Source organism: Hemicordylus capensis, chromosome 5 (genome assembly GCF_027244095.1).
Source record: "Hemicordylus capensis ecotype Gifberg chromosome 5, rHemCap1.1.pri, whole genome shotgun sequence".
Classification (NCBI taxonomy): Eukaryota; Metazoa; Chordata; class Lepidosauria; order Squamata; family Cordylidae; genus Hemicordylus; species Hemicordylus capensis.
Genome location: NC_069661.1, coordinates 48628518 through 48656273, shown reverse-complemented (window position 1 = coordinate 48656273; position 27756 = coordinate 48628518). Strand labels below are relative to the sequence as shown.

At 43.5% G+C, this 27756-nt stretch overlaps 1 long non-coding RNA gene across 2 annotated transcripts; it reads left to right on the top strand.

The window, feature by feature from the left end:
- LOC128328400 (uncharacterized) lies at nt 1–27756 on the top strand. Of its 2 annotated transcripts, none has more exons than XR_008309189.1 (3): nt 1–123; nt 20103–20289; nt 27089–27756. It is a non-coding gene; the product is annotated as an uncharacterized LOC128328400 (long non-coding RNA). The 2 variants fall into 2 exon arrangements; XR_008309190.1 differs by lacking the exon at nt 1–123 and adding an exon at nt 18802–18884.

The window sequence follows — 27756 nt, the reverse complement described above, 5'->3', positions numbered from 1 at the left end:
GGATGGCAGCCTGTAGTCCCTGGACGCAGACCCTGTAGTCACAGCTCTCTTTTGTTTCCAGGCCTGCTGGGTCTGGTAGCTGTATAGAAGAGGCAAGTGGGTTCATGTGACCAGAAAAGCAAGGTAGAAAAGCTCTCCTCTTCTCCTACCTTGATTAAGAGCAGGGTAAAAAAAACTGGGTGACCCTGCTTTGAGCAACCTAGGTTGGAAGGATTTTTGTAACTCACACAATCATGCAAACCAGAGTAACCTGCCTTGATATTGATTATTGTGTGAACAGGCCTATTGAATAATAGTGATCCTATAGTAATGCTTGCTTTATTAAATAGATTACAACAGATAACAGAGCAAAGAGAACTAACTTTACTGAAAGTCTAAAACGAAATTTGCATAACTCAGGAATTGCATTCTGCAAGTTTAACTATGAGCAAGACAAAGGGGATATTATCATGATTAGCAAAAATCAGGCTAGGAGAGCCTGATTTTTGCTAATTATGAGAACCACCGGGCTCGGCTATGAGCCTGGTAGTTCTAGAGCGGGTAACCCACTCCTGTAGCCCTCCCCATAATAGCTCGGGTTTGCAGAACGAGCGCTCCACAAACCCGGACTATCTGGTCGTGAGTAGCTGTGGTGCGATGCTGTGGCTACCCACAAGTAGACCCCCGGAGGGGAGGCAAAAAGCCACCTCCCAGCTCTGGGGGTCTCCCCAGTATGCCCTATGTGCTCACACAGGGCATACTGGGGCTTCCGGGGGCCACAGGGCCCCCCACTCCCCCCAGCCCCCACCGGCTCCATCACGGAGCCGGCAATTGTGTGGGCAGCCGATCCAGCCGCCAAAGGCTCCCACTCCGCTCGTGAGCAGGGAGAGCGGGCTTAGCCTGCTCACCCTGCAAAACCGGGTCTCACAGATCATGAGACCCGGCTCATTATGATCATATTGTACAAATTAGGCAAATGCTATTTAATTTGGTGGAAGTAACTGAATAGTATTTATTAAATATTGTTGAGGAAGGAGTCCCAGACACTATACCCAGCTTTGAAGAAGGGTCTTCAACCCCAATGACACCCAGGAACAACAGGGATTCTGCAGGTAAGTCTTTTTTATTGCAGTTCTCTGCAGGCACTTCATTAAGCATCCTGCCCTCTTCCTTAAGCCTGCACATCAGAGGGATGCTCACTTCCCTTCTTCCCCAATGGCAACCAACAAGCCCCAGTATTGACTTCCATTTCTACTCTTCTTCCTTGCAGTAGTTTGTCCTTGTCTTGCTTTGGAATACACATGGCTTTCCTCCCTTTGTGGACCTGGGTCCCTGCCACCCTTCCCATGCAGCTCTCTTCACTGGGGTATGGTTCTTAGTCCTAGCTCTTCCTGTATGCCTTTAAATGTTGGTGCACTGAGGCCATGAGTGCAACAGAGGATGGCCAATTTTGCTGACCCCTCCCCTCCCCTCTTCAGTGTTCACACATTCACACCACCCTGAGACATTTTTGGAACGGCAGCTAATAAATCAAATCAAATCAAATCAATAAATTCAGCTCTGTGTCTTTAGGCCTCAGGTGACGATACACCAAATGATAGATATCTATGTAAGAGCTACTGAGAACCAATGTGGTGTGAGACTGAAGGTTAGGTTTGGAAGCGGTAAACCCAGCTTTTAATCTCTGTTTAGCCACAAAGCTCATTGAGTGGCCTTGGGCAAGTCACTATGGCCACATTTGCATGTAACATGAAACTAGAGGTCCCTTCACCTCTGGTATTGGGAGCTCTATGTCCAGATGCAGGCAACTGGAGTTAAGTGAGAAAATGGACCCACGCTTTCCCTCCTCAGACTCCAATCTGTACCTTCAGTTAGAGTGAAGTTTCACCACAGTTTGCACCACAGTTTCCCCCTCATGCAACCGGAGCTGCATGCCCATGATGTCACAGGCTTGCAATGATCTATTTCAACTGTGCAGGTGCACTGGGATGCCTTGCAATTCACAAGAGCCACTAGGCCAGACAGATAGGCCCAGCAGTCGCTCCGTGCACTGCTGCCCTCCACCGTGGGGGAAGGGCCTGCCCAGCTCATCCCCGGTGGCCACCCCTTGGCTGCACACAAGCCAACTGAAAATATGGGGGGAAATCGGAGGTTCGGCGCGGTGGGGCTGTGGTGGGGCGAGCATGGGGTGGTGGCAGGAGGCCCCCCAAAGCTGGGTTTTTTGGGGGGGTGTCATGGCAGGGGACCTCGCGGAAGGTGCAGTCCAGGTGCCAAAATTACCTAGGTGCACCACTGTCTGGAGTGCTACAGATTGGGAACCCCTGCCCTACACTGAACCTTTGTTCTGATTCTTATACAGGGAAGCTATTCTCACGATCACTGGAAAGCGGGCTAAAGGAGCTTAGTTCACTTTCAAGGGATTGTGGGAACCACCGGGCTCACAGGCAAGCCCCATGCTCCCAAGGTGGCTAGCCCGCCTAATTACACCTCCCCTTAGATGAGGTTAACGGAGCGAGCGTTCCGTTAACCTCATCTTTTTGCTCGTGTGTTGCTGCGGCGCACGGCGACACATGAGTAGACCCCTGACTGGGAGGCTGCAAGCAGCCTCCCGGGCTTGGGGGTCTCTTCAGGATGCCCCATGCACTCGCTCGGGGCATCCTGGAACTTCTGGTGGCCACGCAGCCCCCGATCTCCACAGCCCCTGCCAGCTCCGTGACACAGCCAGCAGTCGTGTGGGCAGCTGATTTGGCCACCCAGGGCTGCTGTTTGATTGTCTGTGGGGAGAGAGGGCTACGCCCGCTCTCCCCACAGCACTCTCTCCATCGTTTCACACCCATCATGTGAAGGGCCTCCTAGTCTTCTTGCTGTAGGGTCTCAGAAATCATTCAGTGTATACCTTATGGTTTTGTTTATCTTCAGGATGTGTATAAAGCAGTTTGTCAGGATTATCTGGAGTGCTTTAAATAAGCATATGAAGCTGCCTTATGCTTAGTCAGACCATTGATCTACTTAGGTCCACGTTATCTGCACTGTCTGGTAGAAGCTCTTCAGGATTTCAGGTCAGTTTCAGACTGATAGGTAGTGGCTCTCCAGATAGATCTTTCCAAACCCTACCAACAGATGCTAGGAACTAAACCTGAGACCTGCATGTGAAGCATGTGCTCTGCCTCAATGTATTTATTGCTGTGCTGATGACTTCTGTCTTTATCTCTCCTTTCACTCATCCTGAAGTCTTTTCACATTTGGTGGTGGTAGTGGGGAAGCCAGGCAACCAATGGGAACTTATTCTAGGGGAGACGAAATGCTTGGACGGCCTTGTGACGTGGGATGATATGGATTCCTACTGATGGATTTACAATAATGTTCTCAGCCTTACAGTGTTTGTGCTTGGATCCACTGTTCAGTCTGGATGTCCTGGCTGCAGTGGTGGACAGAAGAATAGACTGTGTTTCGCCAATTTCACTGGCTAGGATAGCTGCAGTCAATTTGTTGAGTGTCAATTAAAGGTTGCATCAAAGTTTAAAGTTCAGCCCTGCCCACAAGTCAATTACAGTGTAATTCTAGGGTTTAAGCTAGCTAAGGCTAACATTTCCTTGAAATCAGTGTGTCCTTCTGAGCAAATGTGTTTTGGATTGACGTATAAAACCTATTCATGGCTTTGCATTTCCTGATTAGACACTCTGTGTTAAAAGGGAGAGAGTGCCTGAAGATGCAGAGTGTATAAAATATCTCATGGAAGAGAGTGAAGAGGAGGGGGGGAAAGGGGAGAAGGCATATAGGAAATATAGGAAACATAAAATGGTTTCCTGTTCTCTTTTTGCAGAAGAAGCAGCATTATCCATGGATACATACCTGGATACCAGATTTTCAAAAGTTCTTCCTCAGAGATGAACAGAGGAAACCATAAACCAAATTTATTTGCTTTTTAAGTAGACTTTACATTCAATTTCCTGAAGTTATTTCTGCACTAGGCTATCACTATGTATAAGATAGCTAGATATGCACTTGCATTTTGAACATATGTGCCTTCTCTTTCCTTAATATAAACATAATAAATATATAGATGTAGGTGTAGATAACACTGTATGCATAGAAATGAAATTTCATGCCTATACAGGTGAAACTCGGAAAATTAGAATATCGTGCAAAAGTCCATTAATTTCAGTAATGCAAATTAAAAGGTGAAACTGATATATGAGACAGACAAAAGCGAGATAAGTCAAGCCTTAATTTGTTATAATTGTGATGATCATGGCGTACAGCTCATGAAAACCCCAAATCCACAATCTCAGAAAATTAGAATATTACATGGAACCAAGAAGACAAGGATTGAAGAATAGAACAATATCGGACCTCTGAAAAGTATACAGTGTACTGTGCTTGATTGGCCAGCAAACTCGCCTGACCTGACCCCATAGAGAATCTATGGGGCATTGCCAAGAGAAGGATGAGAGACATGAGACCAAACAATGCAGAATTGCTGAAGGCCGCTAATGAAGCATCCTGGTCTTCCATAATACCTCATCAGTGCCACAGGCTGATAGCATCCATGCCACGCCGCATTGAGGCAGTAATTGCTGCAAAAGGGGCCCAAACCAAGTACTGAATACATATGCATGCTTATACTTTTCAGAGGTCCGATATTGTTCTGTTCTTCAATCCTTGTCTTGGTTCCATGTCATATTCTAATTTTCTGAGATTGTGGATTTGGGGTTTTCATGAGCTGTACGCCATGATCATCACAATTATAACCAATTAAGGCTTGACTTATCTCGCTTTGCATGTAATGCGTCTGTCTCATATATCAGTTTCACCTTTTAATTTGCATTACTGAAATTAATGGACTTTTGCACGATATTCTAATTTTCCGAGTTTCACCTGTAGATGCACACAGCCATTTGGCTTCTGGAATGACCCATGGACTTTTACAACATGAAAGACTTTCATCATGATGGGACATCCACACATTGCTTACAGAGAATCCCAAGACCCGAGAAGAGATGCTTGGAGTTGCTGCTCATGGGTTGGTCTGAAATATAACTGCTCAGCATTTCCCCTGTTGCTTCTTGACCCCTGCTAACTGAACAAGAGAGGCACCTTTTAAAAGTGGTGATTATCTTTATTTAGCACTGGGAGAGCAACTGGCCCTATCCAGCCCCAAAACAGCATCCCTCCAGTGGCTGTTGCTGGTGTCTATCTTATGTTTATCTTTCAGATTGTGAGCCCTTTGAGGACAGGGATTCATTTTACTTATTAATTTTTATTTCTCTGTGTAAACTGCTTTGGGAACTTTTGCTGAAAAGTGGTATATAAATATTTGTTGTATTGCATTCTTAAATACAGGTGTTAGAGGGGTCAGTTTACACTATGTGGCCCAACCTTTGCCCTGAACATACACTGAATTAAAAGCATATTAGTCAGAACCACAGACAATGCTGAATGTGAAGATGAGAACGTGAAGACAGAACCCATGTCTCTCTGTAACCCCTGCTAACTGAACAAAGAAGCACCTTTTAAACGTGGTGATTTTCTTTATTTAGCAGGGGGAGAGTAACTGGCCCTATCCAACCTCAGCACAGTACCTCCAGTGACTGTTGCTGGTGTTTCTCTTATATATCTTTTTAGATTGTGAGCCCTTTGTGGACAGGGATCCCTATCTATCTATCTATCTATCTATCTATCTATCTATCTATCTATCTATCTATCTATCTATCTATCTATCTATCTATCTATATCATTTCTCTATGTAAACAGCTTTGGAAACTCTTTTTGGTTGAAAAGTGGTATATACATATTTGTTGTTGTTGCTCTTGTTGTAATGCTTAGAGAGAATTGTGTTGTTTTGTGGTGCTTCCCAGCCCTTTCCCCATCCCATAACCTGCTGGCAGGATCTGGGAAAGAAGACGAGCAACCCTGACTGAACATTGTGGTGGGAAGAAAGAATCTGACGTGGCTGCTGTATTTCGAGGCAGCCCTGTGCCTAGTATAAAAGGGAGGATCTTCTCATAGTTGGCCATCAGATGAAGCAACGATTTGATGGTCACAGTCCATGCTATCATTCCTGCTACCTGAAAAGAAAGGGATCTGGCTGCAAAATGCCAAAGAGCCATAACATTCTTTGGATTTGCTGCGCATTCAAGGCCATGTTGTGGGGTTGTGTGAATTGGTCACAAGTCTTTTATACAGCTGCCTGTCAGCTTCCCTTGGGATGGCAGCCACTGAGTTTGCCATCATTTTGTAAAGACTTCACAGCTGACTCTTTACATGCAAGGCAATATGTAGGACTGACAAATGGACAAATGCTACCCATTGTCATACAATGCCATTAAAATACACCCTCTCTTCTCATCAGATGTTGCAAACAAAACTTCCATTGAGATATTTGAAATGCCACACATGCTACAGAGCCAAATAATGTAAGCTTGACTGAAATGTCTTCTTGATAGTTTTTGGGTTTTAAGCTCCATTAGTGTTGGGTTTTGATATTTTGTGTGTGTCAGGAGATCTCTGAGTTTTAAGCAGTTGCATCCATGCAGAATAAGAGTTGAAAAGCTATGAATAGACAAGCCATTCCTTAGACTTCCAAATACATAATGACTCTCCAGCAGAGAAAATCTCTCCTTTCAAAGCAGCAGGTGAAGAAGGTCTCTACACTTCCTGAAAGCCAAATTAATCTAGTTAGGTGTAGAAATGTTTAAATTAAAAAACAAAAAAAAATATATATATTGGCCTACATGATGAGGCAGATTACTCAAAGTAGTCCCACTGAAATTAAAAAGACAAGCTAGGCATTGCCTAACTTGTCCTTTTAATTTCAGTGGGACTACTTTGATTTGCCTTGTCATCAAGTCAGCCATTATGTTTACTGTAGCAATAGGATAACAATAAGGAACACTGGAAATGTTGTCAAAGGATCAACTGTCTGCTTTTTTGCCTCTTTTTTCAGCCTACATATAAAATGAGTGTCAGGGGTTTGTATGATAATGCCATTTTTCTTCCCTAGTGAACATTTATGGAACATCTAGAAATCATGAAGTGCATAACTATATTAGAAATCTGGATTTTGTATGCTTGTGTATGTGTGTGAATGTCTGTGTGATCATGCACAGCATTTTGAAGTAAATACACACATGCACACACCACACTAAGAAAAATCTAGAGAAAATTTGATATAATAAATCCCACGGAAATAGTTTGGACGTAATTACTAATGGCGCAGCAGGGAAATGACTTGCCTAGCAAGCCAGAGGTTGCCGGTTCAAATCCCTGCTGGTATGTTTTCCAGAGTATGGGAAAACACCTATATTGGGCAGCAGTGATATAGGAAGGTGTTGAAAGGCATCATCTCATACTGCGTGGGAGGAGGCAATGGTAAAACCCTCCTGTATTCTACCAAAGACAACCACAGGGCTCTGTGGGCGCCAGGAGTCAACACCGACTTGAGGGCACAACTTTACCTTAGGAGAGGAGAGCTGGTCTTGTGGTAGCAAGCATGACTTGTCCCCATAGCTAAGCAGGGTCTGCCCTGGTTGCATCTGAATGGGAGACTTGATGTGTGAGCACTGCAAGATATTCCCCTCAGGGGATGAAGCCGCTCTGGGAAGAGCAGAAGGTTTCAAGTTCCCTCCCTGGCAGCATCTCCAAGATAGAGCTGAGAGAGATTCCTGCCTGCAACCTTGGAGAAGCCGCTGCCAGTCTGTGAAGACAATACTGAGCTAGATAGACCAATGGTCTGACTCAGTATATGGCAGTTTCCTATGTTCCTACTTTATTTTGCACCGAGTTGATTCCAATGGATCATGAGGATATTCAGTTTCATTAGCTGTGATTAGCAAACTGAATTAGCAAAGGAGTGGTATTCAATCTATTCTTGAGGAATTGAAGACCTCCTGAAAGAAAGAGGACACAGTTTAAGGGTACTTTTAGATCCAATGTTACAGATGGGTGCTCAACTGGAATTTTCCTATTGCTTGTTGTAGAATGGGACAATGCTCCATCTGTTTGGACAGCTTTTTAACATCACAGCAGACAACAACAATGACAATCCTTAAAGAGTCACCCCAGACCCTAACTATTTTCCTAGCCATTAGCAGTGGAGAATCTGCTTTTGGGGGGCAAAGTATCTGAATGGGTTGTGGTGACCAAAGTTTATTTCCCGTATGATACTGATTTTTCTGGATCAATTTTAATCTGGCTTCTGGCCCAGTTTGGGAATGAAAACATCTTTGGTTGCCTTGGTGGATAATCTGTGCTGGGAGAACAGGAGATGGAAGTGTATCCTGGTTGCTTCTCCCACAACAGTCAGTGACTTTCAGTACTATTTAGCATGTAATATTTCTTGTAGGGGTGTGCATGTCAGCTCATTTCAACCTGGACTCAATGTTGAACTGGTTCAGCTCAACAGTTTTGGGGTTGAACTGGACCAGCCTCAGCCAGTCTGAGTTTGAACCAAACTGGGGCCAGTTCAAACCAAACTGGTTTGGTGCTCTACTGGTAAAGGGGCATGGGAGCTTCCCTAAGCCTAGAGGGGGCTGGAGGGGAGTCAGTTAGTACTTACAAGTACTATCATTGATGTTGGTCATGGGGGGGGGGGCAGCGGCCCCACTCACCCCAGCTGGCCTCACCCAGAGTAGCCAGGGCCACAGACAGCTTGGTTCCGGCCTCTGTGTGTGTGTGGAGGGCATTTTAGTGGCTTCTGCACATTAAATTATTATTATTTATTCTATTTCTATACCACCCTTCCAAAAATGGTTCAGGGCAGTCTACGCAGAGAAATAATAAATAAATAAGATGGCTCCCTATCCCCCAAAGGGCTCACAATCTAAAAAGAAACATAAGATAGATACCAGTAACAGTCACTGGAGGTACTGTGCTGGGGCCAGTTACTCTCCCCCTGCTAAATAAAGAGAATCATGTTAAAAGGTGCCTCTTTGCCAAGTTAACATGCATGGAGTTCACTAAAATGGCCTCCATGCATGTGTGGAGGCCCAAGCCACACCAGACAACTGGGCCGCTGGCAGCCCAGGCTATTCTGGGGGAGGCCGGCGGGGGTGGGGGGAGCTGACACCCTGCCATCCCCCATAGCCACCATTACAGCTGCTACTGATAGTACTTGTACTCCGTTAATGCCCCCTCTAGGCTTAGGAAAGCCCCGCTGCCTCTTTACTAGTAAAGGGAAATCCTCACTATATTCCCCTTTACTGGGGCATTCATGTCTGGTCTGGACTCGAACCGAATCAGGCCAGCCAGTTTCATGCACATTTGGAACTAAAACCAAACCTCCAGAAATTGTTGCTATGATAGTCTTGTTCACCTCCCTGGCACTTGTCAAATAGGGTTTCACAGGCTATCATGTGACCCATGTTATTTATCATGGTCCGTGTTTAGGGAGGAGGAATTCTCTAAATAATCTTTCCACCCTCTCGCACTAAATTATAGGCACAGGCATTGCCTCAGAGTTGAGTGAGGAGGGAAGTATATTTACTCCATTCCTTCACCTATCAGCGGGAGCAAGAAGCCTGAGCTCCTCTCCAGGAGTCCACCAGACCAACAAACCCCATCCCTGCTGATCGTTTCATCTTCAGTAGCCTCTGCCTTAAATAAAACCCTACATTTAGGACACTCCTCCTCCCTTCCACCTTGCTTCTTTTTCCCTGGCCAGGCAAGTAGATTGGTCACTCAATCCATGGCCTCCAAAAGGAGACTTGTTCTCCAACTCCACCCTCTACATTAGCCTTTCTACACTCGTTTGCAGCTGTGGAGCTGATATCAACGCTATTCCCTCTTTACCATTCTGCTGCTTCTTGGGCTGCACCTGCCCATCCCCCAGCAGCTTTTGCATGCCTCTCTGAACCCTTCCTGACTTCTGAAAGGTAATTACTGGGGTTGTCCTGGTGTCTGGAGCCCACTGCTTCTCCCGGCATACTGCTGTTTGACTGGGTAAACAACCCTGTCTCACGGAGGAGGGTAGGAAATCCCAACAATCATCTACTGTACATGAAACTATCAGAAAAGGAGAGTTTTAAGCTTTGGAGCCAGTTCCACCCAGCTCCAGCTCTCCTTTCCATCCCAATGAGATGTAATCATGTATGTCATGAAGAGGTACTTGGTTTCAATGAAGAGTTGGAGGAGGGCTAATAAACCAAAATTCAATCCAGACAAAATATGTTGTTGGATGGTTTATTAAACCATGGAAATTGTAATCAACCTATTATTGAGGTTTTGAACTTCTTAAAGAATAGGTGCACTTTTTAAGTGTTCTTTTAGATCCAATGCTGCTGATAGATGCTCAGATGTCATCCAGAACTCATAGCACCTATCATGGGTCCAGGAGTGCTCCCAAGCTGCATACCGGCTCCTTCCAAGGGAGTGCAACCTCATCCAGTGCAGGAAGGTTTAACTCATCCCTCAAATTCTGAGCCCCTACAATGAGCACCTCCATCTTGCTTGGATTGAGTTTCAATTTGTTATCCCTCATCCAGCCCATTACTGCTTGTAGGCAGGCATTTAGGGAATGAATGCCATTTCCTGATGATGTTGGTGAAAAGGAGAAGTAGATTTGGGTATCATCAGCATACTGATAATACCCAGCACCAAATCTCCTGGTGACTTCACCCAGTGGTTTCATGTAGACATTAAAAAGCATTAGTGACAGAATGGAGGTATGAGGGACTCTATATAATAGCTCCCGTTTTGAGGAGCAACTGTCACCAAGCTCCACCATCTGGAATCTACCCGAGAGATAGGAGTGGAACCACTGTAAAGCAGTGCCTCCTATCCCCAACTCCCCCAGGCGATCCAGAAGGATACCATTGTTGATGGTATTGAACACCACCGAGAGATCCAAAAGAACCAGCAGAGTCACACTCCCTCTGTCTATTCCCCAGTAAAGGTCCTCCATCAGACTGACCAAGGCTGTCTCAGCCCCATAGCCATAGCCAACCCCATAGCCAGCTCTAAAGCCAGTTTGAAATGGGTCAAGATAATCAGTTTCCTCCAAAACTGCCTGAAGCTGGTTGGCCACCACCCTCTCAATCACCTTGCCCAACCAAGGGAGATTGGAGACTGGTCTATAACTATCCATCGCTAAGGGGTCCAGAAAGGCATCTTAAGAAGTCTAACCATTGCCTCCTTCAAACAAGGGGGCACCCTACCCTCCCTCAGTGATGCATTTATGATATTAACTAGGCCATCTCCAACAATCTCCCTGCTAGATAGAAGCAGCCAAGTCAGGCAAGGATCTAGAGAACAGGTGGTAGGCCTCACCCCCCAAGCAGCTTGTCCACATCCTCAGGAGTCACAGATTGAAACTGATCCAATCTAAAACTGCAAGAGGAATTGCTAGACACCTCCTTCATAGACCCGGCAAAAGTAGTAGAGTCCAAGTCAGCCCGAATACAGGAACTTTTGTCTGCAAATAACCCATCAATCTCTCCCAGAGGTTTCATAAAGATGTTAAAGAGTATAGGAGACAGTATGGATAACCACTTTCTTTCAGGACTGTCTGGAGCTGAGCAGCCACCACTCTCTCAATCCCCTTACCCAACTATGGGAGATTAGAGATGGGTCTAATAGTTGCCTAACTCTGATGGGTCCAATGTCTGATGATAGCCTCCTTAAGACAAAGAGGCATCCAATCCTCCCTCAGAGAAGCATTTATGATATTTAACAGACCCTCTCTGATAATCTGATAGTTAGATAAAATAAGCCAAGTTGGGCAAGGTCAAGATAGCAGGTGGTAGGACGCAGAATCCAAAACAGCTTGTCCATATCCTTAGGAGTCACAAACTGAAAGTTATACAGTCTGACCATATAAGAAGAGTTGCTGGATACCCCCATAACAAGCTCTGCCCTAACTGTAGAACCTAGTTCAGCCCAAATGAGAGATTTTGTCCACGAAAAAATCATTAAAAGCATCACAGCAAGTAACCGATGGTTCTAAACTTGGATTCTTAATTTTGGATTTCTAAATTTTGATTCAAATATATCTAAATGTGGATATATGTTCTTAATAAATAAATGGATACCAGCCACTTGTAGCCTTCAAAACTGTTTATCATGGGAAGTAAGTGACTTAAATTAATTAAATTAATTGATTAAATAAATAATTAAATTAATTAATTATGACACTTATTTGAGCACTCAAAGATGCATTGCATCCCCACTCTTGGGTCTCTCCCTGATTCCAACACCAGCTAGAACAACAGGCATCACTCAATAACAATGACACTCAATTAATAGGAAGAGTTTCTCCTATTATTTTGGTTAGAAAATGACAACTTCCTGTGTCATGTCATTGTATACAAAGAGCCCAGCCCTAAGTATGTTTATTCAGAATTAAGTTCCAGTTAGTTCATTGTGATTTACTTCCTGTTCCTGGTTAAGCATGTGTAGGTTGACAATTCCTAACTTGATCCAATCCATATCTGCCTCAAAGCAGTTCTATTCATTTTTATGGGGTTTACTCCCAAGTAGGTATGTACAGGATCACAGCTGTTGATTTCTTTTCATTACATCTGAAACTAATCACATTATTTCGCAGAGCCTTCAGAGGTAAGATGCTCACATAAAGGATAAAGGGCCATGGAAAAGATGGGGATAATTTTCTTTTCAGCTTTTGTAGAGCTTGTGTTAAAACAGAGAGAGCAGTCAGAGTTCTCCAGAGAAACATTTCCGCTGTGGTTACAGTACATCTGTGACAGGGTTCAGTTATTGGGTGAACTATATGCTGGGGATCTGTAAAAATGCCTCTAGTTTTTAGGAGAAAAATAAAATGAATACAATCTGCATCATTCAGCTATCTGCAGTGGACAATAAAATGGGTATAATGGGGGTAATTTTTTGCCATATGGAAATCCTATAGGGTTTTATGTGTTTGTTATATACTTAGGTAAAATATATCGCAAATATTTATGATATCTCTTTCTAGGTATAAGAGGAGATTTTTTTTTTAAATGGCTCAAAAATGGCTGGTGTTCATGATATATAAAGTACTGACTACAACAAAACACACTGACATCCAGACCAAGGAAGCACTTCTGCAGCTAATGTGCAGATTTTCATGTATCCTCTCTCCCCTCTGATTACTCTGACCCCTGAAAATATGTCTCTGAGGGCTGCATGATTCTCATGGATGTATTTTTAAGGCTCACTACTTGGCTTCAGAGAGAAGGCAAGATTGGTGAAAATTGCCCCACCCTGAGTGCTTATGTAGTGATTTGTTAATTTGCAGGTCAGCAATAATAAATATCCTATGAAGCTCTTCCCATGATCAAGTGGGAAGGGCTGCCCTCTTTTGCGGGGAGGAAGCCTAAAAGTGCTTACCTTCCTGCAGACGATCCTCCTATGGGCTCTGGGTGGGTGGACTACTCACCCAGACGAGTAGTGGCTTGCCTCTGGTGCTCCCGCGCCTGGCCGCAGCTCACCCGGCAGCTCCAGGGGTTGGGTGCAGGAAAGCACTGCCACGTAGTGCCCTGCCCTCGGAGCCCCAGTAATGCACCACACAAGTGCGTGGTGCATTTCTGGGATCCCCTTCCTCCCTGAGTGTGTCTGCCACGGCTGCAAACAGCCACGGCAGACACATGATCCGAAAAATGAGGTTAACGGAGCTCTTGCTCCATTTAGGTAGGCTTGCTGTCATGGAGCCACCGGGCTCACCCTCAAGCCCAGTGGTTCTCACAGGCAAGCAAAACCAGGCTGGGTTCCCTTAGCCCAGTTTTGCTCACTCATGATAATTGCTTCTATAGGTGGTAGACATTGCCAACAGCCACTGGAGTGCTGAATCCTGCAGAGACCACGTTCACATGTAATGGGGCACCGGAGTTGGAGGGACTTGTGGTTTCCTTAATATCATGTCCGAACCCAACCAACTCCAATCACATTTGTAGCGTGACCCAAGGTCACACTGACAATAAGGATGTGCGAATTGATTTGGGTACAAAATGATTTTTACCCAGAGCTACCTGTTTTGAGCAATTTGTGGACAAAACAAATCACCGCTGTGCTAGCTGACCAGATTTGGATCCAAAACAAATCTCTCAGATTTTGGACCTTTGGATTTTGTGGTTTTCTCTCTTGCTGTCTCCATTATGTGTCAGGAAATCTTTTTGAAAATCCCACTCCCCAAGCTTCAGATTGCTGACTTACAGTGTGCAAAGATTTGCTGGCGATTGCCCCATGGTTCCAGATAGGCTCATTTCTATTCAAATATTGTGGACCAGGGTTGACTGACCGCGCAATGGCTAGGGGAAGGGGTCAAAGAAGGGACAAGGGTGGAGGAAGTTCTAAGGAGGGATTTTCAAATGTACTTAAGGAGGCAGCCAGTCATTCTGCCTTATGGGAGGAGAGAGAGAGAGAGAGAGAGGGAGAGGAGCTTTGCTTTGCCTTGCCTGCCAACTGGAGTGGACTCTTTGCTTTTTGTTCCTGCTTTCCTGATTGAGGAAAAGAAGATAGTTTTCCCCCCACCCCCTTCCTGCTGCTGAGAGAATCACTGCCTGCACCTGCTGTCTGTGTGAATCAATTTGGGTACAAAATGATTTGTACCCGAATCTACCTGTTTCGAGAGATGTGTGGACAAAATAAATCACCATGTGCTTGCTGGCCAGATTTGGACCAAAAACAAATTGAGGGTGATTTGATTCAGGTACAATTCAAATTAAAAAAGTTTATTTGTGCACATCCCTAACTGACATCCCTATCTTGAACCCTCCGTTTGTAGTGAGGTTTAGTTGCTCCAAACCGAGGGTCGAGGGAGCCTCCCTGCTATCCGAATGCAGCAGGCTGCATTCAACTGGACGGAGTTGTGGGAGGAAGCTCCTCCCACTATCCCTCCTTGATTGGCTGTGCGGGCTATCCTTCAAGCAAGAAGGAAGCCCACCAGCCAGATCCCTTCCCTCTCTGCAGTCACACAGCTTGCAGGGAGGATGCTCTCCTGAACATCTGAATGCAGATGGGATAGTGGGAAAAGGTGGCACCGAACCACGTGTCCATTGGACCCATAGTTCCACATTATATGCAGATTTGATCATTGTGACAAATCCAGCATTGGATTTGATCATTATGTGACAACTACAGTTAAATAGGTTAAATAAGACATCATCAAGAGGGGGGGAAATAGGGACAGTGATTTGTCAGGGACCGATTCAAGAAAATAAGGACTATACCTGGTAAATAGGGACAGCTGGAATCTATGTTTTAACATCTGGTTATCTATGAGCAGGGGTGTTTTCTCTTTGATTTAAAAGTGTGTGTGTGTGTGTGTGTGTGTGTGTGTGTGTGTGTGTGTGTGTGTAAAATTGTGCCTGCAGTCTAACGTGCTGCATCCCGGACACAGATTTACCACCTCAGTGAGAACTAGACCAAAGTCATACACTGAGAATGGCACAGAAATGAGGCAGCCCTCCCATACTTTCCAGTTCTTGATTATGCACCTCCATCCCCATGTGCACGTGCGCACGCGCACACACACACACACCTCATGCTATACTTAAAATTTATTACTTACTTTCCATGTCTGGCATGCTTGTATTCAGGATTGTATGTCATGCCTCCCAGGTTGCTTGGCCACACCCCTTACACATCACAGGCTGTTTTCATTGGTGAAATGTTGGAGGGTATGTAAACAGAGATGGCTAGGCTAGAACCCTTCTAATAGTGCCCCCCCTTTTTAAAAGAAAAATAAGGAAGGATTTTTGTTGGTTTTGTATGGAGGAATATTCAGACTGCTGCACTCTGAAACTGTACAGCCCATTTACAAGTTTACCACCTCAGTGAGAACTAAATCACTGAGTAAGTGAAAGGAGTTGTCAGGGTGCATAGAGTAGATTGCTTCTATTGTACCTTGCCCAATACCATTAACTTACAACATGTCTCTATATTTGTCTTCCAAATGTATTCAGTCAGAATGGAAACAGCTTCATCAACAGCAGTGGGTTGATGAACTTTCAGAACTGGTATAATTTTTAAAAAGCATTTCAGTGACCATTTCAGGAACTGCAGTATATAATCCAGTCTGCATATTCTAACCAGGGAAATATTATAGTTGCATGCTACTGTATGCATTAGGATGGAACGACACACTGGAAACAAACATGGGGTCCCCAACCCTGTGTTTACTACCAGTGCTCTCCACACAATGCCTATCAAAAGTGAATCTCTTAAGTCACAGTGAGTCTGTCATTCCTCACTGCAGAACTTTTACGACATGAGTGCTAAGACTTCTTTGACTGATTTATTTGACAATAAACTGTCCATTCAGTAGTGTGCAGTTTAATCCTGATAGCCCATTAGACACACAAAAATTTGGAGAAAGCAGTGGGTGGGGAATCACAGCGTCCTCATTCCTGTGCCTATAAGCATTGCTTCTCGGGAATTTGTGTTTTAAGAACAATTGTAAAAAGATGCAAATGAATAGCTGAACTTAAATTGACAAGGAATTGCTATGAGGCCAGGAACCTTTATTCATGTCACGGATGCTGTAGCAGTTTCCTGAAATGCACTAGAAGACCTCCAGTGAACTAGAAGACCATCTGTGTCTATAGGTCCCTTCCTATAAGTCTATGATTTTATGAGTCTACCTCTTACATTTGTAAAATAAACATAGATTAGGCACCGTCATGTCCATTAGTTGACTTATGTCTTCCCTTCGTGTAAGCATACAACTGGTTTCACAGTGCTTCCTGGGAAGAGCCCGAGGTCTCCAAAACACACAAGCCCCGTCCAGCTTCCTGTCTGTAGGTAATGCTGCAGTCATTTTGGATTAGCGATAAACGGTCATGAAATTGGAAACAGGCTCTACCCGGCTTTACACAAGAATCTGCAAAAACATGAATACTTGAACCCAGAAAGTGTGATTCCAATTCAAACATCATAAAATAATATACAGTGCATGCTTAACTGCATGCGAGGCCATAGGAACATATTAAATGACATTGCCAGATGCCAAAGACAAATATGGTTTCAAATCTGTAGAAATGTGGAATGAAACTATGACTATACCTACACTACTGGCTTTATTAGTGTTTTGATTTTTTTAAAAACCCCAGTAATCTTGCTATTACATTGTGATACTACTCCACTTGTTCCTGGGAATGTCAAGCCACATCTTTGGTAGTGGTACCCAAACATCTCTTTGCTCAAATCCTACTCAGGCTGCTAAGTACAAGGTTTCTCTGTGAATGATTTTTAAAAGATCACTTTTTCCCAAGCGTTCCAAAGACTCCTAATGTTTTGGCACAATGCATGGTCTCACAAAGCAAACTCACTAAAAACTGAGGGTTTTGCTGCTCATGCACAAGGTTTAAGTTAGGGAGCGTTGTGAGCAAATGCAGAACTGAAGGCTGCATTCACTGTAACTGGAGTTGAGGGAGGAAGCTCCTCGCTCGCTCTGGCTGTGATTGGCTCTGCAGGCTGTCCTTCAAGCAAGAAGGAAACCTGCACAGCCAGTTTCCCTGACTGTAGAGAGCCTGGTCTCTGTTTCATCTGAATGAAGACAGGAGAGTTGTGGGGAAGGAAGGAGATATGTGCATTATGTGCGAATATGACCAGTTTGTTACAATCCAGGGAGATGCAGAGAGCTCCTCTTAGAACCAACTCCAGTCACAGAGATTGGCCACAAGTTTTGCCTGGCTTTCATTTTTCTTGGTTTCAGTCCTTGCTTGAGTCCTGACTTGTGTCCCAGTCTGGAATCTGATCCCAGGTCTCCATATGGCAGATGCCCAACACAGCCTCTCTTACCCAGCCAGACCATGACATTCTGCCTATTCAAACTCCTTATGCATATTCTATTCCCACTCTGTCCACAAGATCCTCTCATCCCACTATGACCTATGCAAAAATAAAAATAATAATAATAATAATTTTAAAAAAAAACACCTCAGACCCATCTGAAAATTGCTCCAGCAAATGATTTGCTGCAATTGCTGTTGTGCCTCCCTGCCAAATTACAATCATTGAGTGATGAGACACTTAGCTTGAGGTTCAGTGTCTTGAGAAGGCCAGAGAGTAAATCAGTCATCTCAAAGACAAATCTTACAGTACTAGACGCCACTAGTCTTCCCTCTAAAAGGGATTCCCAAACGTTGTTGACTACAACTCCCAGAACCCCTAGCTACAATGGCTTTTGCTTGGGTATTCTGGGAGTTGTAGTCCATGACTTCTGGGAATCCCTGTTAGAGGGAACACTGGATCCCACTGAATTATCTGCTATTTGCACCCTTTTCCTGCTTCCCTCCACACACAATTTTTTTATATACATGGCCTTAGAAGGACTTGTTTTTAATTTTTCTAAAGGTTGTCAACTTCTTTCATCCTTTTCTAGAAGAGACATCACTCTAGCATGAATATAAAAATTGTTATCTGATGAACGTATATTTCTCATTCCTAGGTAACATACAACTAATATATTACATTCTTTCATAGTTTTTGCACAGTGGTAGGGCCATTAAGGTTTCAAACACGATTCAGATGCTTCCAGTCTCCATTCCATTTCTGCTGTAACTGAGTGGAATAAGCAGCACCGTAGAATATCTTGATTGGTGAGACCATCCCTTCCCTGTCTCCACACTTCCTTCTTTCCACCCTTTGTTTCTGACTGTGGCATTGGCCCACTCCCCCACCACTGGACTATGTTTTAGCAACTTTTCCTCACTTACATATCATCCAGGACTACATGTCAAAAAGATCAGCAGTAATTGCGGATATCCTTTCTGTAGAAGCAAAAAGTAATGCGGTGGAAGGAGGGAAGTAATCTAAGTACTTTTCCTTTTTCTTCCTTCCAGCCCGTGTTTCTAGCTGCAGCATTGGTCCAGTCCCTGCCATTTTAGGAGAACATTGGACCACACTTGGAATGTCAACCCCCATCTGTTTCCTGTCATGTCTGGCCAATAAAACCAGTGGTGGCTGCTGAGGTAGTGACTTAGCAACCTGCCAAAGTGTAATTTTTCAGAAGCTCTGTGCCTTGGAAAGAGGGGAAGAGACTGTGCCTGATTGTGTGGCTGTTTGTGAGGAACTGGAGTTTTTTGCACATACTTGGATAAATGGTTTCCGTGCAGCAAAATCTTTTTTTATTTATCTGTTGACAAGATAGTAGAATCTAGATTCTATTTGTGTTCTGCTTCTTGAAAAAGGTTTTGTTTCCTTTCATAAAGCAATATCCTTTTTTGAGTCTGAATAACACTAAAATTGTAGTTAAATTAACACTAAAAACTAAAATAACATTTAAATTATAGTTTGTGTGATACATTGCAGTATCTTCCCCTAGGTAAGGTTGTTAGGCATATTCACAACCAGTCACTTTGTTGGCCTGGCCTTGGGTCTGAAGAAGCAGGAGACATAGCAGGTTTAGAAACCTTCTTTATTCAGACAAGAAATTCTGGGTAGCTTGTACTAAGGAAACAGAAAGCTAAGCCACACCCAACAAAACACAACTTAATCTTAAAGAGACAGGACATATATTCTACGACGTGTCCTTACAATTACTTTTTTTAAAAAAACTTCTCTGAAACTTCTGTTAACCTTTTTTAAAGTCCCTTTTTGGTTGAGCAGCACCCTAGGGAGAATGTTAAAAAATAAAAACAAAACGCTGCTAACTACTGAACATGTCTAGAAGAAACACAACTGACATAGAAACATCTTCAGTTATACATTTCTGGTTTATTGTTTTGTTTTGCAACAAAAGTGCACCTTAATAGTTTTTGAATGATTGTAGAACAGTTACACCTTAAATCAAAACTAAGATCCCTTCAACCCCTACTATATTTTTTGCTGCACTTGAGAAAGTCTATTTTCCCTCATATCCTCTCAGGAATTTCAACAGAATTTTGTACGTTTGGAGAACACCAACCCTGGTAGTTGTTTCAGTAAGAGCAACATTGCATGTCCCTCTGGGAAAACACTTGACACTTTTGTAAATCAGAACAGAAATAATAGGAAAGCAGATCACAATTACTGTCAAAGATGCTTTATTCTATGGAGAGCAAGACCAAAGTGTGCCTTATATATTGCCTTTCAGTTCAGCACAGAAATCTCCTTTGCCTTTGGGTCACACTCACTGCAATTCTCACATCAGAGAAAGGACCAGAAATGGTCAAGCAGTAGCATAAGTCTTATTTGATCTTCACTTTCAGATATATCTGAAGAACCAACAGTCCTAGGCAGGGGTGAAAACCCAGAATCAAGTTGCTTGCCGTAATGACTACCATAATAAAGCTTGCTGATTGGACACGGGCTGTTCCGTCCTCTATTGTGAACTATTTCTTAAGCAATCACTCTAACCTGTTAAACAACGTATCATCACAGAATGAGCATCTGTAGGTGAGAATGGAATCACACCCAATGGCCTGCCCCCAACCTTCACATGTTCATTGTAACTCTGAATGCAATCTGTCTTTGTACTAGTTGTACATGCATAGGCTATGTTCAGATGTTTATTTATTATTTATTTAAAATATGCATATCCCATCCCTCCAGTACAATCATGCTCGGGATAGCTCACATGGATGGTAAAACAAAATAACAATATATGTTTAAAGATTAGCTAAAAGCAGGACCCAGTTAAAAACAAGCTTAAAAGTTTAAGAATTTTAAAACCAACAATAATTGGACTGAAGATAAAAATATTTAAAAGCCTTTCTAAAAAAGATGGGTATTTAAATGTTTTTTTGAAGACCTTAAGAGAGGAAGCATGGTGAATGTCCTCCGGGAGAGCATTCCAAAGCCAAGGGAACACAACGAAAGGGCCCTGTTTCTAGTTCCTGCCAGTGCCAACTGAATCTTAGTTCATGGTGGGGCCACAAACAGGGCCTGAGATGCTGGATAAAAGGTCCTGACAGATGTGTATGGGTGAATGTGGTCTGACAGATACCCCATCCTAAGTCTTGTAGGGCTTTAAAGGTCAAAAAACACATTGAATCTAGTCTAGAGGCAGATTGGTAACCAATGTAGCTGCTATGTTCATTTTGATGAATGTGTGGAGGTCAGGTCCAGTGGTTAGGATTCTGGTCCACATTCATTCTACTGTATTACCTGAATCCAAGATTAGTTTTTTCGGAGTGCTTTTATGTTAGACATTAGGGGGTCATCTTAAATTCAGAATCTTCTTTTCAGGAAAATACAGGTATAACCTGTATTTAATATCTATTTTTAAGGGGGTCATCATAGATTCAAAGCCATCTTCTATTTGGGTAAATATGGTACATGATAATGTCGTCTGAACATTATTCCTGTGGTAAGGAGATGAGAGGAGGTAATTCCTGTGGTAAGGAGATGAGAGGAGGCTGCTAACTATCCTGGGAGAAGGAGATGAAAGACAGTCATATGGAGAGGAGAGCTGGTCTTGTAGTAGCAAGCATGACTTGTCCCCTTAGCTAAGCAGGGTCCATCCTGATTGCATATGAATGGGAGACCTGATGTGTAAGCACTGTAAGATATTCCCCTCAGGGGATGGAGCTGTTCTGGGAAGAGCAGAAGGTTCCATGTTTCCTCCCTGGCATCTCCAAGATAGGGCCGAGAGAGATTCCTGCCTGGAAACTTGGAGAAGCCGCTGCCAATCTGTGTAGACGATACTAAGCTAGGTGGACCTATGATCTGACTCGGTATATGGCAGCTTCCTATATTCCTATGTTCCATTAATCTAGAGATAGATATCTATTGCATTTTGGCTTTTTTGATATTTTATATGTCTATTTTTTCACCTGTGCATTTTAAATGTCTAAATAGTTATTCAATAAAATCAGGTTGTTTTTCTAAAAAGGGTCAGATGGACTCACAAATTCAAATGGTACAACTTCAGTTGGGACCGAAGTCCTCACTCTTACCAGGAGCCATTTAAAGAACCAGTGGTCACCTAAGTATCTCATTGTCAGTATCTCATCTGTTTAAATTTGCACTGTTCAGAAAGGAAGCATTTATAATGAAGGTAAAGTCAAGTCAATATTTGTACTGGTTACCAGGAGGGTGTGACAGTTGGTTGTAAATAGCTATATTATGTATAATGCGATGTAAAAGGAAAACTTTATGAAAAAGACTCTGTGGCCCAGAAAGAGAAAACTGGCTAGTTTCTGAGAACATGTGTTAAAAGAGGGGGATTTCCCTCATTTTACAGAGGTTGTCTGAGGCTTTCTGGCAAATGTCAGCCCTAGAGACATACAGAGAGGTGACTATTGAAAGCTAGCAAAACAATGTTTAAAAAACTCTGCCAGGATCAAGACTCAGTATTATCACCGGCTCACAGCTAAATCTAAACTATACTTTGGATTCAGGTGGTCCTCATTATTAGTAGTGTGCATGGTTTTGGTTCGGCGCAATTGAAAAGCCCTCCGGACTGGTCTGGAATTCCGGCGGTCTGGAGGTTCGGATGGGTGGGGGACTGTCACTTTAAGCGGGGTGGTGGTGGTAGTACTTACCCCCCCTCCACTCTTCCCCCTCTGGCGCTGGTGATTTTAAAAATCTTCTTGGGGCGGCAGAGTTCCTCCCTGCTGCCCCTGCTCCCGTCGTTATCCTGCTAAGCTTGGAATAAAGAAGAGCTTTCAGCGCGTTTGCACCCTTTGCAGCATGCACGCTCGTCTGTGCTGCTGGCGCGCGTGCACCACATACGTCACGTGGCACGCGCACGCCAGCAGCAAAGACGAGCGTGCGCGCCGCGAAGGACGCATGCGCACCGATAGCTCTTCTTCGTTCCAAGCTTAGCAGGACAATGACGGGGGCAGGGGTGGCAGGGAGGAACTCTGCCGCCCCAAGAAGATTTTTAAAATCACCAGCGCTGAAGGGGGAAGAGCGGCGGGGGGGGGGAGTACTACCACCCCCTGCTTAAAGTGACAGTTCCCTCAGTGCCGGACCACGCTTCGGTGGTTCCGTGCACATCTCTACTCATTATCTGTGGGCCTGGCACCTGCAGTTTCATGTATCTGTGGTCAGGCAAGGTAGATCCGACCTTGCATACACGGTTTGAAAAATATTAAGAATTCGCCTATCCGCAGTTCCTGGGTGGTCAGAAATGACCTCTGAGGTCATTTCCAGCCACCATTTTGCTGAACTGAGCCATTTTGTGGCTCTTCCTGCCCCCCCCCATCTCCCCCTTTACAATTTTTCTCGGAAAATCAGTGGAATTGTGAGCTTGGCGGGGGGGGGGGCATTGCTGGATAGCTGGAGACCTGGAGAGCATGGTACAATGCTATGTCTCTTATTTCTGCCTTTTAAAGCATTTTTAGCCCTTTTCCCACCTCCACAAACCTAATCCCCAGTTCCCATTGCCTCAAGGTCTCATTATCTGCGATTTCCTTATCCGCGTTTGTAGGCAAGAACGAAACCCCCGTAAATAACGAAGGCCACCTGTATCTTCTTTTCCTGTGTAGTTTATAGGCTGACTCACATCCATGCTCTGTAACTATAGGAAAGAGCCCCCCCTCCCCGCCCAGTAATGCACTAGGAAAAGGACACAATCCCATGATATTGCTTCATTTCCTGGTGCATTCTAGAGCAAGACCAGGCAAGGAAATGTGGGGTTTATAACCAGTTCCACTGTGGGTGACTGATGTCTTTACAGAAGCCTGATCATCTGTGGGAAGCTAAGCCCCCATCCCACCCCAGCCCAGTGCTATTTGATAGAAATACCTATGTAATGTGGTGCTGTATCAAATAGTTTGTTTCCAGTGAAAAATAGCCCAATAGGGCTTGCATCCCTTCAGACCCAATTATTGCTTAAATACAATGCACAGACCTAGTAGTTGGGTCACATGTGGAGTGGCAATTAAGAAAAATATTCCCCACGTGATAAAGGAACATGCCAGGGGGATGTTGGGAAGTCCAGGAAGACTGTCAGAATGGGAGCACACTTGGTGCATCACCCTTCTTTATCCTATGGGCCAATTGGTGATGGTGGAAATTTTGTCAGAACTGGCCCACTATTAATTTGAATAGCCATCATAGCCCCATTCAGACATCATCATTGGAGGCTGTACTTGTGTACAGCCACTGAAAATGAGGTGGAAGTCTTGCCTGGCCCTTGCTGGATGGTTCATTCACGCTGACAGCCTTTGCCTGAAGAGCTATAAGCATGATTGGCTATAAGCATGATTGAAGTATGATTGAAGTGAAGGCTATAAGCATGATTGTATGCCTTCCCATGATCGGGAGAGTGGGGTACCCCAATGACAATGTCTGAATGAGGCTCATGTTTAGACGGTAAATTTTGTTTAAAGCAGGCTTGTGATGTATAATTGAGCATGTATAATTGAGCTTGTGATGTATAATATGATGTATAATTGAGCTTGCATAATTGAGCATGTGTTAGCCAGCATACACTACACCAACATAACATTTTAGGTAAGACCGCAAAACTCTGGGAAATCTTCTTGATTTTAGAGAAAGGGTAACCAGTATGGAATTGTGATTGCCATTTTTCCTCTTCTTCCAAGTAGCAAGAAGTAATGCATGGTCTCTTTTGTTGTTAAAGTTACTGAGGCATTGCAAACTTTTATGAGAGGTAATAATGTTGCAGTGAATAGCCTGTGTGTGTGTCACCTTCTCTAAATGTGTTTAACGGTCTGGTTACAGAATCATGGGCCCAGGCCAGTGGTTGACACCTGTTTGTTTGGAGCAGTCTTTGCTTTTTATGTCATGAACTTGCCTGAAGCAAAGGGCAGGTGGTTGGACTTGATCTACTCAGCTACACAGATTTCTACATAGAACTACATTGAAGCACAATGAACTTTGAACAAACACTTATTTTTTTAAAAGAAAACATATGTAAAACACAGCGCCTAATATGAAATTACAAACATGTTATTAATCAAAACGAGTCAGAATTTCACTTTGTAAAATCTAAAGTGAGAATAACTTGGCTTAGAGTCTCCTCTGTTGTTTCATGTTTGCAAGTCCAAGGTTTGGATCAGTCTTAAGGGATGCTTCAGCAAACAAAGCCAAACCTTTATTATTTTCAGCATAATTACTTGTCACACTTTGGCAGCCTAAATGATCAGCATCATACCATAGCAAAAGATGGCATATTAATAAGGACAAGAGAACAGCTGAAACTGTTGATATGGTATGAAGCAATGAGTAATCAGTACTGGTTGAGTCAGCAGCAGTATAGGACTTCTGAACTGTTTAGTTTAGAAAAAAAGACAACTAAGACAGAAGGTGATAGCAGTTTATAAAAGTATACATGGTATGGAGAATGTGGATAGCAATAATCTCAGGAGTCACTGAACAAACCTGATTAGCAGCAGATTCAGGGCAGACACAAGACATTTTTTCTTCTTGCAGCATAAAGTTAATTTATGTTGACACGCAGTATGGTGATAGACACTAACACAGAACTTTAAAAGGGGATTACCCAGACTATGGGAAACACCTATATCGGGCGGCAGTGATATAGGAAGATGCTGAAAAGCATCATCTCACACTGCGTGGGAGATGGCAATAGTAAAACCCTCCTGTATTCTACCAAAGACAACCACAGGGCTCTGTGGTCACCAGGAGTAGACACTGACTTGACGGCACACTTTATCTTACACAAGTTCATGGATGATAGGTCTTTAATGGCTAGTAGGCACGGCAACTATATGGAACATCCTTGTTTAGAAGCAATAGGCCAGTGGCACTGAATACCAGTTCCTGTGGAGCAACAATGGGAGAAGACATGATAGAGGTCTATAAAATCATGCATGGCATGGAGAAAGTGGAGAGAGAGAGATTCTTTTCCCTCTCACACAACACTAGAACCAGGGGTCACTCCATGAAATTGATTGCCAGGAGGTCTAGGACCAACAAACGGAAGTACTTTTTCACACAATGCGTGATCCACTTGTGGAACTCTCTGCCACAGGATGTGGTGACGGCCAACAACCTGGATGGCTTTAAGAGGGGTTTGGATGACTTCATGGAGGAGAGGTCTATCAATGGCTACTAGTCAGAGGGCTGTGGGCCACCTCCAGCCTCAAGGGTGTGCCTCTGAGTACCAGTTGCAGGGGAGCAATGGCAGGAGAGAGGGCACGCCCTCAGCTCCTGCCTGTGGACTTCCAGCGGCATCTGGTGGGCCACTGTGCGAAACAGGATGCTGGACTAGATGGGCCTTGAGCCTGATCCAGCAGGTCTCTTCTTATGTTCTTATGTTCTTAAGGTTGTTGCCTTCAGGTCATACTTATGGGTTTCTCAGAGGCATCTGATTGGCCACTGAGAAAGCAGAATGGCTTCTTGATGGTTTCTTGATGGATGGTTCTTTGGTTGCTTGGCCTCATCCAGCAGAGCTACTGATACATTCTTACATCCCCCAAGCAGAAATCTCTCTCCTAGCCTACTTAACTGGTGACAATAGTCTAGATTTTTTTTAAAAAATAATGTGTTAACTTTTAAAAAATATGTTCTTGTATATCAAATAGACTAACAGCAGAAACTGTGAGGAATTTAACAGACATAGCTTACCCTATCTGATAGGTGTCAATGGGTTGATTTGGATAGTATGGCCCACCCACCATATGATTAGAAATGTGACCATGCATGTTCCCCACACTCAGCACACCATTCTACTCTGCAACTCACATTGGGGGAAGGACACCCTGACTTCTAACCATGTGATGGGTGGGCCAGCCAAATGGTATCATCCAAACAAGCCCGATTGTCCCCCGACCAATTATTTAACCAGCTCATTAAAGGCCTGACAAGCATAAACACCAAATTTTAAAGGTGTTTTAAAAATAAACAAACAAACAAACAAATAAATAAATAAATAAATAAATCTGTCTGGTGATTGATGGTGAAGGTGAAATGAGAGGATTTCAACCTGCACTTTACATTGCCTTCAGAAGCAGCCTCATAGAAGCATAGGCAGTTGCCTTATAGAGAGTCAGAGAGTCCATCTAGCTCAGTATTGTCTACAAAGACTGGCAGCAGCTCTAAGGTTTAAGGGAGGAGTCTTTCCTAACCCTACTGGAGATGTCAAGGCTTGAATCAAGGACCTTCTGCATGCAAAGTAGATGCTCTACTACTGAACTACTATTCAGTTCTGTTTCCAGTTCCAAAACAGAAATAGGAAATTCTCAGCAAAGGCAAAATCCTGTTGGGGAGTCCAATATTTATTGCTATATACCATATTTTTTTATCTTTATCTTTACAGTCAGATGGAAATCTGTTCATGAGATTTGCACTGTGGAATTTAACTCATCCTTTCCTGGACAACCTTTACTCCAGACTTGAAATTTATTGAAGGAAAAAATGGACTTTATCCGAAACCTCCTTGGCAAGGGGCTAGTTATGGGTCACTCAAAATGACCTGTGATTACTATGCCAGTGAATAAAATGTCACAAGTAATTCTGGAAAGGCTAAAGAAAAAACTAATTGAAAGGCCCAATCAGTATGGATTACAAGAAACTGCATCTGTTTCTAATATAATATGAACACTCCACTTTATATTATATTGCACACAACAAGATACAGACTCTGAAGTACATTGACCTATTTCTAGTATTACATATGACACCACCCTTTGGAAGGAGGGCACCATGCATTTTGACCAATAATGAGTACTATTGAGATTTAAATCTGAATTACAATTGCCCTGGCAGTTCAAGAATGAAATAGTGAGAACTGGTCTAAACCGTTTGTACACACTGCCAAGGTATCAAGATTGTTCATCCTTTCCCATTCTGTACATTTATTTAATTGTGCAACTTTCTTCTTCTTCACACATCTGAGATATTTAGACATTCCATAAGTGTCAATTCCATTCAGTTGCAATGAAATTCCCTAACAGGATACAATTGTTCATAACTTTAGGAACTGTA